The sequence below is a fragment of the Rhinoderma darwinii genome, unplaced genomic scaffold (genome assembly GCF_050947455.1).
Source record: "Rhinoderma darwinii isolate aRhiDar2 unplaced genomic scaffold, aRhiDar2.hap1 Scaffold_2122, whole genome shotgun sequence".
In the NCBI taxonomy this organism is placed as follows: domain Eukaryota; kingdom Metazoa; phylum Chordata; class Amphibia; order Anura; family Rhinodermatidae; genus Rhinoderma; species Rhinoderma darwinii.
Genome location: NW_027462459.1, coordinates 20,240 through 33,074, shown reverse-complemented (window position 1 = coordinate 33,074; position 12,835 = coordinate 20,240). Strand labels below are relative to the sequence as shown.

The 12,835-nt window shown below is 46.1% G+C and overlaps 5 non-coding genes across 5 annotated transcripts; all 5 read left to right on the top strand.

Moving 5' to 3' along the window:
• Positions 1–489: 489 nt before the first annotated feature.
• Positions 490–680, top strand: LOC142701565 (U2 spliceosomal RNA). Its single transcript, XR_012866909.1, has one exon. It is a non-coding gene; the product is annotated as a U2 spliceosomal RNA (small nuclear RNA).
• A 1,275-nt stretch (positions 681–1,955) lies between these two features.
• Positions 1,956–2,146, top strand: LOC142701563 (U2 spliceosomal RNA). Its single transcript, XR_012866907.1, has one exon. It is a non-coding gene; the product is annotated as a U2 spliceosomal RNA (small nuclear RNA).
• Positions 2,147–7,824: 5,678 nt separating this feature from the next.
• On the top strand, positions 7,825–8,015 carry LOC142701562 (U2 spliceosomal RNA). The gene has a single exon (XR_012866906.1). It is a non-coding gene; the product is annotated as a U2 spliceosomal RNA (small nuclear RNA).
• Positions 8,016–9,277: 1,262 nt separating this feature from the next.
• On the top strand, positions 9,278–9,468 carry LOC142701561 (U2 spliceosomal RNA). Its single transcript, XR_012866905.1, has one exon. It is a non-coding gene; the product is annotated as a U2 spliceosomal RNA (small nuclear RNA).
• A 1,278-nt stretch (positions 9,469–10,746) lies between these two features.
• LOC142701584 (U2 spliceosomal RNA) lies at positions 10,747–10,937 on the top strand. Its single transcript, XR_012866926.1, has one exon. It is a non-coding gene; the product is annotated as a U2 spliceosomal RNA (small nuclear RNA).
• Positions 10,938–12,835: the final 1,898 nt, after the last annotated feature.

Genomic DNA, 12,835 nt, shown 5'->3' with positions numbered 1-12,835 from the left:
CGGAACTTTGCACGTGTCATAGTGGAGACCTCAGGAGCCAGAGCCAGCTTTCTGACATCATAATGGGGCCTCAGAGATAAAAGCCTGGGCCCAGGCAGTGTTGGTCAGTGCTGCTCAGCAGGCAGCACTGGACTGGATTAAAGCTGATACAAGGTGTGAAAGGAGAAGGGGTGGCAGTGGGCATGCACTTACTGCTGCTGCTGCTGCTGCTGCTGCTGCCAGTGTTTGCACGGCAGGAGGGCATTTGGGCGTTGCCAGGAAGGCGTTTTTATGTCGATTCCTCCTCTTTCAGCACTGCATTGTGGTGCAAGCAAAAGAAGCAAATCCTGTCTTGCTTCCTCTCCGGCCTTTATTCACCTCCCGCTTAGTAGCTGTGAGTGTGTGTGAGCCTGCAGGGCCCCATGGAATTGCCTAGGAGTAGGCTGAATCGCTGCAAGGGGTGAACAGCAGTATTGGGCAGGCTCGGTCAACGCGCGGCCCGTTCGGGTTATCGCTTCTCGGCCTTTTGGCTAAGATCAAGTGTAGTATCTGTTCTTATCAGTTTAATATCTGATACGTCCCCTATCTGGGGACCATATATTAAATGGATTTTTAGAACAGGGAGATGGAAATAGAGCTTGCTCTGTCCACTCCACGCATTGACCTGGTATTGCAGTATTTCCAGGACCGGTGCACCCTTTCCTTATGTGTTTACTAAAATCAGATTCCAAAAGTGCTTTTTGTGTTTGCCATTGTTTTTGTCTTTCGGATGGGATCTCCCCTTTTAATCCCATTATTTCAACACCTGTTGGACAATGCATTTGTACAGTCATGTGTGATAATGAGCTAATTTATTAAATGCAATTAATTAATACATTGCCACCTCTTGTTTTGTGTCGTCTGTGTTTCTGTGTTTCCGGCATTTCACATTGGAACAGCTCATTCACCTTCCTTGTCTTCTCTCCGCCCTCCCTCCTAGGTAGGTTAAAGAGCTGCACCTGAGCCAGCCACTGATTGATTCAGCACCATAGTCAAATAGTGGAGTGGAGTAGGGGAACAGCAAACAGCCATTAAAGCAGCCAGCCCGCCCGCCCGCCCGTCACAATGGACCTACCTGTGTACACTAGATGGATGTGATGGAATGTACTGTGGTCCCTACATTTCAAGAAGAAGTAAGAATTGCAGTTGCAACAAACCCTTGCTTGCCTACAAAGAGAGCAGCAATTTGGATTTGTTACTATGTTACCTGGAAGAATAACAAACTGTGCAAGGATGGAGGTTGTAGGAGCAAGGAGAACAAGTTGTCTGTAAAGTTGGTGGATGCCTATTTTCCATTTTGCAGTCCCTTGTCTCCCTCTTGTGGCCTCCTGGAGGCAACTAGCTGTGCAAAAAAAAGACAGCCTGGGGGCCGGCTGTTGCAGTGTTGCCCTCTCAGGCAACACTGAGTGACTGACTGAGGCGCACCGTCTTATATAAAGTTCAGACGGAACTTTGCACGTGTCATAGTGGAGACCTCAGGAGCCAGAGCCAGCTTTCTGACATCATAATGGGGCCTCAGAGATAAAAGCCTGGGCCCAGGCAGTGTTGGTCAGTGCTGCTCAGCAGGCAGCACTGGACTGGATTAAAGCTGATACAAGGTGTGAAAGGAGAAGGGGTGGCAGTGGGCATGCACTTACTGCTGCTGCTGCTGCTGCTGCTGCTGCTGCCAGTGTTTGCACGGCAGGAGGGCATTTGGGCGTTGCCAGGAAGGCGTTTTTATGTCGATTCCTCCTCTTTCAGCACTGCATTGTGGTGCAAGCAAAAGAAGCAAATCCTGTCTTGCTTCCTCTCCGGCCTTTATTCACCTCCCGCTTAGTAGCTGTGAGTGTGTGTGAGCCTGCAGGGCCCCATGGAATTGCCTAGGAGTAGGCTGAATCGCTGCAAGGGGTGAACAGCAGTATTGGGCAGGCTCGGTCAACGCGCGGCCCGTTCGGGTTATCGCTTCTCGGCCTTTTGGCTAAGATCAAGTGTAGTATCTGTTCTTATCAGTTTAATATCTGATACGTCCCCTATCTGGGGACCATATATTAAATGGATTTTTAGAACAGGGAGATGGAAATAGAGCTTGCTCTGTCCACTCCACGCATTGACCTGGTATTGCAGTATTTCCAGGACCGGTGCACCCTTTCCTTATGTGTTTACTAAAATCAGATTCCAAAAGTGCTTTTTGTGTTTGCCATTGTTTTTGTCTTTCGGATGGGATCTCCCCTTTTAATCCCATTATTTCAACACCTGTTGGACAATGCATTTGTACAGTCATGTGTGATAATGAGCTAATTTATTAAATGCAATTAATTAATACATTGCCACCTCTTGTTTTGTGTCGTCTGTGTTTCTGTGTTTCCGGCATTTCACATTGGAACAGCTCATTCACCTTCCTTGTCTTCTCTCCGCCCTCCCTCCTAGGTAGGTTAAAGAGCTGCACCTGAGCCAGCCACTGATTGATGCAGCACCATAGTCAAATAGTGGAGTGGAGTAGGGGAACAGCAAACAGCCATTAAAGCAGCCAGCCCGCCCGCCCGCCCGTCACAATGGACCTACCTGTGTACACTAGATGGATGTGATGGAATGTACTGTGGTCCCTACATTTCAAGAAGAAGTAAGAATTGCAGTTGCAACAAACCCTTACTTGCCTACAAAGAGAGCAGCAATTTGGATTTGTTACTATGTTACCTGGAAGAATAACAAACTGTGCAAGGATGGAGGTTGTAGGAGCAAGGAGAACAAGTTGTCTGTAAAGTTGGTGGATGCCTATTTTCCATTTTGCAGCCCTTGTCTCCCTCTTGTGGCCTCCTGGAGGCAACTAGCTGTGCAAAAAAAAGACAGCCTGGGGGCCGGCTGTTGCAGTGTTGCCCTCTCAGGCAACACTGAGTGACTGACTGAGCCGCACCGTCTTATATAAAGTTCAGACGGAACTTTGCACGTGTCATAGTGGAGACCTCAGGAGCCAGAGCCAGCTTTCTGACATCATAATGGGGCCTCAGAGATAAAAGCCTGGGCCCAGGCAGTGTTGGTCAGTGCTGCTCAGCAGGCAGCACTGGACTGTATTAACCCCTTAAGGACGCAGCCTAGTTTGGGCCTTAAGGCTCAGAGGCCATTTTTCAAATCTGACATATTTCACTTTATGTGGTAATAACGTCGGAATGCTTAAACCTATCCAAGCGATTCTGAGATAGTTTTCTCGTGACACATTGGGCTTCATGTTCGTGGTAAAATTTGGTCGATATATTCAGTCTTTATTTGTGAAAAATTGCAAAATTTAGAGAAAAGTTACAAAAAATAGCATTTTTCAGAATTTAAATGCATCTGCTTGAAAAACAGACGGTTATACCACCCAAAATAGTTACTAGTTCACATTTCCCATATGTCTACTTTAGATTGGCATCGTTTTTTGAACATTATTTTATTTTTCTTGGACGTTACAAGGCTTAGAACATAAACAGCAATTTCTCATATTCTTAAGAAAATTTCAAAAGCCTTTTTTTGAAGGTACCAGTTCAGTTCTGAAGTGGATTTGAGGGGCCTATGTATTAGAAACCCCCATAAAACACCCCATTTTAAAAACTAGACCCCTCAAAGTATTCAAAACAGCATATAGAAAGTTTTTTAACCCTTCAGGCATTTCACAGGAATTAAAGCAAAGTGGAAATGAAATTTTCAAATTTCATTTTTTCTGCTGAATTTCAATTTTATTCAATTTTTTTCGTGTAACAAAGAAGGTTTTACCAGAGAAACACTACTAAATATGTATTGTCCAGATTCTGCAGTTTTTAGAAATGTCCCACATGTGGCTCTAGTGCGCTCGTGGACTAAAACACAAGCCCTAGAAGCAAAGAAGCACCTAGTGCATTTTGAGGCCTCTTTTTTATTAGAATATATTTTAGGCAGCATGCCAGATTTGAAGAGGCGTTGAGGTATCAAAACAATGGAAACCCACCAGAAGTGACCCCATTTTGGAAATTACACCCCTCAAGGAATTAATTTATGGTTTTTGTTATGATTTTGACCACACAGTTTTTTCACAGCACCTATTTGAATTGGGCTGTGAAATGAAAAAAATGATATTTTTTCCAATAAGATGTCATTTTTGATCAAAATTTCTTATTTTCACAGGGAACAACATACCCCATTTTGTTGCCCAATTTGTCCTTAGTGCGGCAATACCCCATTTGTGGTGATAAACTGCCGTTTGGGCCCATGGGAGGGCTCAGACGGAAAGGAGCGCTATGTGTTTGTTGGAGTCCAGATTTTGCTGGATTGGTTTTCGGGTGCCATGTCGCATTTGCAGAGCCCCAGAGGTATCAAAGCAATGGAAACCCACCAGAAGTGACCCCATTTTGGAAACTACACCCCTCAAGGAATTCATTTATGGTTTTTGTTATCATTTTGACCGCACAGTTTTTTCACAGCACCTATTTGAATTGGGCTGTGAAATGAAAAAAATAATATTTTTTCCAATAAGATGTCATTTTTGATCAAAATTTCTTATTTTCACAAGGAACAACATATCCAATTTTGTTGCCCAATTTGTCCTTAGTGCGGCAATACCCCATTTGTGGTGATAAACTGCCGTTTGGGCCCATGGGAGGGCTCAGAAGGAAAGGACCACCATTTGGCCTACTGGAGCTTTTCTGGTGCTAAGTCATGTATGCAGAAGCCCCTGAGGTACCAGTAGAGTTGAAACCCCCGAGAAGTGACCCCATTTTAAAAACTACACCCCTTAAGACATTCATCTAGAGGTGTTGTGAGCATTTTGACCCCACAGGTACTGTGTAAAAGATAATGCGCAGCAGATGGTGCAGTGTGAGATTTGCAATTTTATATATATATATGCCATTTCAGTGTCCAATATATTGTGCCCAGCATGCGCCACCGGAGATATACACCCCAAAAATTGTAATGTGGGTTCTCCTGGGTACGGCAATACCCTACATGTGGCTGTTATCAGCTGCCTGGGCATACGGCAGGGCTCAGAAGGGGGGTAATGAGGGGGGTAAGCTGTGCGGAGTGCATCAGGGTAAATTAAAAATCAAGGGATGTATGATACATTTTAAAACAATCTTTTATACAGAGCCCTGGTTTTTCGGGACACGTGTCACATTGGTATAATATGTCCTCCCTTATCCCCCTCTTATAGCAGACTCTGCACCTCTTTTGACTCTTTCCCTTTCCACCGGTTTGGGGAACTTCTCCTGGAAAGTGTTGCCCTGGTACGATGCGTGTGGCCTCGCTTCCAGAAGTACTGGGTGCCCCCCCCTTCCTGGTCCCTAAAGATTAGATCTTGAAATTCCAGGAAAGTTCCCCTCTGGCCTGCACATCGACGTAGCACGTACGCATTGTACAAAGCCATCTGTATGATGTGCATGGCCAGCTTCTTATACCACACCGCATGGCATTGTAGGGCTTCAGGACTTGATTTGACAAGTCCATCCCTCCCATGTACCTATTGTAGTCCAGGATGCAGTCTGGTTTGGGGGTGGCCTTTCCTTCATATATCCTAAACCTGTAGGTATACCCTGATGCACTCTCGCAGCTTATACATCTTCACGCCATACCTTGGCCTCTTACCCGGCAGGTACTGGCGGAATTGAACCCTCCCTTTAAAATGTACCTGGGACTCATCAATAGAAATACACTTCTCGGGGGTGTATGTTTGGGAAAACAGGGCACTGGAACGGTCTAATAGGGGTCTCCGTTTATACAAACGGTCAAAACTGGGGTCATCTCGGGGTGGGCACAGCTCATTATCAGTATAATGTGAGAAGCAAAGTATTGCCTCATTTATTTATTTTTTTAGGTTCCAGTTCAGTTCTGAAGTTGCTTTGAGGGGCCCATATATTATAAACCCCTATCAAACACCCCATTTTAGAAACTAGACCCCTCAAAGTATTCACAACAGCATTTAGAAAGTTTATGAACCCTTTAGGTGTTTCACAGAAATTTAGAGCAAAGTAGAGGTGAAATTAACTTTTTTTTTTTTGTCAGAAAATCCTCTTTATACCATTTTTTTTCTATAACACAAAAGGATTTATTAGAGAAACGCAACTTAATACGTATTGCCCAGATTCTGCAGTTTTTAGAAATATCCCACATGTGGCCCTCGGGCGGTAATGGACTGAAGCACCGGCCTCCGAAGCAAAGGAGCACCTAGTGGATTTTGAGCCCTCTTTTTAATTAGGCACCATGTCCGGTTTGAAGAGGTCTTGTGGTGCCAAAACATTGGAAACCCCCCAAAAGTGACCCCATTTTGGAAACTAGACCCCTTGAGGAATCCATTGTAGTTTTCTTGGGGTGCATGCGACTTTTTGATCAGTTTTAATTCTATTTTTAGGTGGCGTGGTGATTAAAAAACAGCAATTGTTGTTTTTTTATTCTATTTTTTTTACAGTGTTCACCGTGCGCTATAAATGACTTATTCACTTTATTCTGCGGGGCAATACGATTACGTCGATACCAGATGTTTATAGTTTTTTTTATGTCTTATGGCGTTTGCACAATAAAATACGTTTTGTAAACAGTCATTCACTTTTTGTGTTACCTTATTCTAAGAGGCAGAACTTTTTTATTTTTCAATCAATAAAGCCGTGTGAGGACTTATTTTTTGCGTAACGAACTCTAGTTTTGATCAGTGCCATTTTTCGGTACATGCGACTTTTTGATCTCTTTTTATTCCATTTTTTGGGAGGTGAAGTGACCAAACAATTGTGATTGTGGTACGGTTTATTAATATTTTTTTTTACGGCGTTCACCGTGCGGGATACATAACAAAATAATTTTGTAGTTCAGGCCGTTACGGACGTGGCGATACCAATTATGTATAGTTTATTTGTTTGTTTATATATTTTTATTAATAATAAAGGACTGATAAGGTAAAAAGTGGGACTTTTACTTTTATTACTTTTAAAACTTTTATTTTCTTATTTTTACACATCTTTTTTTAACTTTTTTTTAACTTTATTACTTTGTCCCACTAGGGGACTAGAGGGCAGGAGGCCCTGATCGCTATTCTAATACACTGCACTACATGCGTAGTGCAGTGTATTAGAACTGTCAGCTACTCACTGACAGCAAGCATAGTGGGTCCTGACGTTGTCAGGACCCACTAGGCTTCCGTCTATGGCATAGCCGGACGCCATTGTTTGGTGTCCGGTTGCCATAGTCACCATCGCCGGCCGCTATCGCGTAGCAGGCCGGCGATGGCGGATTAACCCCTAAGAAGCCGCGATCGCTATTGAACGCGGCTTCTGAGGGGTTAATCGGCGGGGGAGCTCCGCGATCGGTCCCGGCACATTGAGCAGTGATAGTCTGCTGTTGGAAACAGCAGCTATCACAGCTCATGAACGCGCCCCGCGCGAACGGCGCCGTGTTTACTCCATGACCTACTATTAGGTCACTGAGCGCGAACGCTACAGTTAGCATGACCTAATAGTAGGTCATGGAGCGTTAAGGGGTTAAAGCTGATACAAGGTGTGAAAGGAGAAGGGGTGGCAGTGGGCATGCACTTACTGCTGCTGCTGCTGCTGCTGCTGCTGCTGCCAGTGTTTGCACGGCAGGAGGGCATTTGGGCGTTGCCAGGAAGGCGTTTTTATGTCGATTCCTCCTCTTTCAGCACTGCATTGTGGTGCAAGCAAAAGAAGCAAATCCTGTCTTGCTTCCTCTCCGGCCTTTATTCACCTCCCGCTTAGTAGCTGTGAGTGTGTGTGAGCCTGCAGGGCCCCATGGAATTGCCTAGGAGTAGGCTGAATCGCTGCAAGGGGTGAACAGCAGTATTGGGCAGGCTCGGTCAACGCGCGGCCCATTCGGGTTATCGCTTCTCGGCCTTTTGGCTAAGATCAAGTGTAGTATCTGTTCTTATCAGTTTAATATCTGATACGTCCCCTATCTGGGGACCATATATTAAATGGATTTTTAGAACAGGGAGATGGAAATAGAGCTTGCTCTGTCCACTCCACGCATTGACCTGGTATTGCAGTATTTCCAGGACCGGTGCACCCTTTCCTTATGTGTTTACTAAAATCAGATTCCAAAAGTGCTTTTTGTGTTTGCCATTGTTTTTGTCTTTCGGATGGGATCTCCCCTTTTAATCCCATTATTTCAACACCTGTTGGACAATGCATTTGTACAGTCATGTGTGATAATGAGCTAATTTATTAAATGCAATTAATTAATACATTGCCACCTCTTGTTTTGTGTCGTCTGTGTTTCTGTGTTTCCGGCATTTCACATTGGAACAGCTCATTCACCTTCCTTGTCTTCTCTCCGCCCTCCCTCCTAGGTAGGTTAAAGAGCTGCACCTGAGCCAGCCACTGATTGATGCAGCACCATAGTCAAATAGTGGAGTGGAGTAGGGGAACAGCAAACAGCCATTAAAGCAGCCAGCCCGCCCGCCCGCCCGTCACAATGGACCTACCTGTGTACACTAGATGGATGTGATGGAATGTACTGTGGTCCCTACATTTCAAGAAGAAGTAAGAATTGCAGTTGCAACAAACCCTTACTTGCCTACAAAGAGAGCAGCAATTTGGATTTGTTACTATGTTACCTGGAAGAATAACAAACTGTGCAAGGATGGAGGTTGTAGGAGCAAGGAGAACAAGTTGTCTGTAAAGTTGGTGGATGCCTATTTTCCATTTTGCAGCCCTTGTCTCCCTCTTGTGGCCTCCTGGAGGCAACTAGCTGTGCAAAAAAAAGACAGCCTGGGGGCCGGCTGTTGCAGTGTTGCCCTCTCAGGCAACACTGAGTGACTGACTGAGCCGCACCGTCTTATATAAAGTTCAGACGGAACTTTGCACGTGTCATAGTGGAGACCTCAGGAGCCAGAGCCAGCTTTCTGACATCATAATGGGGCCTCAGAGATAAAAGCCTGGGCCCAGGCAGTGTTGGTCAGTGCTGCTCAGCAGGCAGCACTGGACTGGATTAAAGCTGATACAAGGTGTGAAAGGAGAAGGGGTGGCAGTGGGCATGCACTTACTGCTGCTGCTGCTGCTGCCAGTGTTTGCACGGCAGGAGGGCATTTGGGCGTTGCCAGGAAGGCGTTTTTATGTCGATTCCTCCTCTTTCAGCACTGCATTGTGGTGCAAGCAAAAGAAGCAAATCCTGTCTTGCTTCCTCTCCGGCCTTTATTCACCTCCCGCTTAGTAGCTGTGAGTGTGTGTGAGCCTGCAGGGCCCCATGGAATTGCCTAGGAGTAGGCTGAATCGCTGCAAGGGGTGAACAGCAGTATTGGGCAGGCTCGGTCAACGCGCGGCCCATTCGGGTTATCGCTTCTCGGCCTTTTGGCTAAGATCAAGTGTAGTATCTGTTCTTATCAGTTTAATATCTGATACGTCCCCTATCTGGGGACCATATATTAAATGGATTTTTAGAACAGGGAGATGGAAATAGAGCTTGCTCTGTCCACTCCACGCATTGACCTGGTATTGCAGTATTTCCAGGACCGGTGCACCCTTTCCTTATGTGTTTACTAAAATCAGATTCCAAAAGTGCTTTTTGTGTTTGCCATTGTTTTTGTCTTTCGGATGGGATCTCCCCTTTTAATCCCATTATTTCAACACCTGTTGGACAATGCATTTGTACAGTCATGTGTGATAATGAGCTAATTTATTAAATGCAATTAATTAATACATTGCCACCTCTTGTTTTGTGTCGTCTGTGTTTCTGTGTTTCCGGCATTTCACATTGGAACAGCTCATTCACCTTCCTTGTCTTCTCTCCGCCCTCCCTCCTAGGTAGGTTAAAGAGCTGCACCTGAGCCAGCCACTGATTGATGCAGCACCATAGTCAAATAGTGGAGTGGAGTAGGGGAACAGCAAACAGCCATTAAAGCAGCCAGCCCGCCCGCCCGCCCGTCACAATGGACCTACCTGTGTACACTAGATGGATGTGATGGAATGTACTGTGGTCCCTACATTTCAAGAAGAAGTAAGAATTGCAGTTGCAACAAATCCTTGCTTGCCTACAAAGAGAGCAGCAATTTGGATTTGTTACTATGTTACCTGGAAGAATAACAAACTGTGCAAGGATGGAGGTTGTAGGAGCAAGGAGAACAAGTTGTCTGTAAAGTTGGTGGATGCCTATTTTCCATTTTGCAGTCCCTTGTCTCCCTCTTGTGGCCTCCTGGAGGCAACTAGCTGTGCAAAAAAAAGACAGCCTGGGGGCCGGCTGTTGCAGTGTTGCCCTCTCAGGCAACACTGAGTGACTGACTGAGCCGCACCGTCTTATATAAAGTTCAGACGGAACTTTGCACGTGTCATAGTGGAGACCTCAGGAGCCAGAGCCAGCTTTCTGACATCATAATGGGGCCTCAGAGATAAAAGCCTGGGCCCAGGCAGTGTTGGTCAGTGCTGCTCAGCAGGCAGCACTGGACTGGATTAAAGCTGATACAAGGTGTGAAAGGAGAAGGGGTGGCAGTGGGCATGCACTTACTGCTGCTGCTGCTGCTGCTGCTGCTGCTGCTGCCAGTGTTTGCACGGCAGGAGGGCATTTGGGCGTTGCCAGGAAGGCGTTTTTATGTCGATTCCTCCTCTTTCAGCACTGCATTGTGGTGCAAGCAAAAGAAGCAAATCCTGTCTTGCTTCCTCTCCGGCCTTTATTCACCTCCCGCTTAGTAGCTGTGAGTGTGTGTGAGCCTGCAGGGCCCCATGGAATTGCCTAGGAGTAGGCTGAATCGCTGCAAGGGGTGAACAGCAGTATTGGGCAGGCTCGGTCAACGCGCGGCCCGTTCGGGTTATCGCTTCTCGGCCTTTTGGCTAAGATCAAGTGTAGTATCTGTTCTTATCAGTTTAATATCTCATACGTCCCCTATCTGGGGACCATATATTAAATGGATTTTTAGAACAGGGAGATGGAAATAGAGCTTGCTCTGTCCACTCCACGCATTGACCTGGTATTGCAGTATTTCCAGGACCGGTGCACCCTTTCCTTATGTGTTTACTAAAATCAGATTCCAAAAGTGCTTTTTGTGTTTGCCATTGTTTTTGTCTTTCGGATGGGATCTCCCCTTTTAATCCCATTATTTCAACACCTGTTGGACAATGCATTTGTACAGTCATGTGTGATAATGAGCTAATTTATTAAATGCAATTAATTAATACATTGCCACCTCTTGTTTTGTGTCGTCTGTGTTTCTGTGTTTCCGGCATTTCACATTGGAACAGCTCATTCACCTTCCTTGTCTTCTCTCCGCCCTCCCTCCTAGGTAGGTTAAAGAGCTGCACCTGAGCCAGCCACTGATTGATGCAGCACCATAGTCAAATAGTGGAGTGGAGTAGGGGAACAGCAAACAGCCATTAAAGCAGCCAGCCCGCCCGCCCGCCCGTCACAATGGACCTACCTGTGTACACTAGATGGATGTGATGGAATGTACTGTGGTCCCTACATTTCAAGAAGAAGTAAGAATTGCAGTTGCAACAAACCCTTGCTTGCCTACAAAGAGAGCAGCAATTTGGATTTGTTACTATGTTACCTGGAAGAATAACAAACTGTGCAAGGATGGAGGTTGTAGGAGCAAGGAGAACAAGTTGTCTGTAAAGTTGGTGGATGCCTATTTTCCATTTTGCAGTCCCTTGTCTCCCTCTTGTGGCCTCCTGGAGGCAACTAGCTGTGCAAAAAAAAGACAGCCTGGGGGCCGGCTGTTGCAGTGTTGCCCTCTCAGGCAACACTGAGTGACTGACTGAGCCGCACCGTCTTATATAAAGTTCAGACGGAACTTTGCACGTGTCATAGTGGAGACCTCAGGAGCCAGAGCCAGCTTTCTGACATCATAATGGGCAGGGGCGTAGCTAAAGGCTCATGGGCCCGGGTGCAAGAATTCAGCTTGGGCCCCCCTACCACTCCACAACACCACCATCATCATTATCATCAGACCCCTATGCATGCCTATGCCCAGACGCTTTGCCCAACAGCCCCCATAGTATAATGCCCCCACACAGTATAATGCTCCCATAGCTGCCCCCACACAGTATAATGCTCCCATAGCTGCCCCCACACAGTATAATTCCCCCCCATAGCTGCCCCCACAGTATAATGCCCCCCATAACAGCCCCATACGGTATAATGCTCCCCATATCAGCCCCCATACAGTATAATTCCCCCATATCAGCCCCCATTCAGTATAATGCCCCCATCTTATCAGCCCCCATGCCATATCTGCCCCCCATGCAGTATAATGCCCCCCATGCAGTATAATGCCCCCATATCAGCCCCCATGCAATATAATGCCCCCCCCATCTTATCAGCCCTCATGCCTTATCAGCCCCCCATGCAGTATAATGCCCCCCACACAATATCAGCCCCCATACAGTATAATGCCCCCATATGTGCATAATAAAAAAAATAGCATAATTACTTACCTATCCCCGTTCCCACGTCGGGTGGAGGATCCTTCGCCTCCTCCGGTCTGTGCTATGAGTGACTCAGCGCAGACAGGCGCGATGATGTCAACACATCCTGCCTGCCAGCGTCGAGCCGCTCAGGGCACAGTGAATGCTGGATCAAGAAGATGCCAGCTCCTTGCTCCAGGATTGAATGGAACCGGGACCTCGGTGAGTGACTCGCGACCCCCCGGAGGTCTTCACACGAACCCCCAGGGGGACGCGACCCACAGTGTAGGGATGTCACGATACCAAAATTTGGACTTTGATACCGATACTTCGTTTACAGTAATAAAAAAAAAAAGGTCTTTTGTTTTCTAATGTGAGGCGTGATGATGAATTTTGAATGTGCCTCACATTAATAGTGATTAACCCCATCATGTTTCTCAGTCATAATGGGTTAATGTGTAAGGAACATGATGGGGTTAATTACTATTAATGTGAGG